We start from the raw sequence: 780 nt of genomic DNA on the forward strand, positions 1-780 counted from the left end.
CTGGATAAAGTTGCAGTGTCTGTGTCTCAGCTCAGGCTCAGTCCCCTGCTCTAGAAGCCCAGAAGGTTGGGAGGGAGTTTATCAAGTGGAAATGGTAAAACTGCAGTGAAGTACCGGTATTACCTTGGACTTATGGCATTTCTCCATTGGTCTGTCTGCTCTTAACTCCCAAACTTTCTGTAACTCTGTTATCAGTGCCTGTGAGTGTACTTTAAACCATAGGAATAGCCACACTGGGATAGATCATTGGTCCACCTAGCTCTGAATCTTGTTTTCTGACAGTAGCCAATGCCAGGTGCACCAAAAACCGCTCCCCAAGGCACCACTGGGAGTTGAACCCAGGATCTCCTGTTTACGAAACAGGTGCTTTAACCAGCTAAGCCATGGTGCCTGCTCTTATTTAAATCATCCTGTCTGCCCACACCTGACTGTCTGCCAACCCCCACTGGGCCATGACAAGTGTTGCTTGTAGTTTGGATTGTGTAAAGCAGAGGAGCAGGGGAAGGTTTACTCCCAAGGTGTGTGTGTGATTCTTTGGACTGGTCTACACTACAAAATTAGGTCAGTGTAACTACATTACTAGGGGTGTAAAAAAATTACACTCCCCCAAGCAATGCAATTCTATCAACCCAGCCCCGGTGCAGATAGCGCTGTGTCAACAGGAGGGCTTCTCCCATCAACAGAGTTTGGGGAGGGGCTTGGTTAGTGAAGACCCAGAGACTAGGTGGCCCATGGCTCTTGCATTTTGGGGAGGCTGGGCATGAGCGCTGGAAGCTCCCT

The 780-nt window shown here is 49.1% G+C and overlaps 1 non-coding gene across 1 annotated transcript; it reads right to left on the minus strand.

Annotated features, from left to right (window-relative positions):
* Positions 1-317: 317 nt before the first annotated feature.
* On the minus strand, positions 318-391 carry TRNAT-CGU. The gene has a single exon. It is a non-coding gene; the product is annotated as a tRNA-Thr (tRNA).
* Between the last annotated feature and the right edge of the window lie 389 nt (positions 392-780).

Source organism: Mauremys mutica, chromosome 22 (genome assembly GCF_020497125.1).
Source record: "Mauremys mutica isolate MM-2020 ecotype Southern chromosome 22, ASM2049712v1, whole genome shotgun sequence".
Taxonomy (NCBI): domain Eukaryota; kingdom Metazoa; phylum Chordata; order Testudines; family Geoemydidae; genus Mauremys; species Mauremys mutica.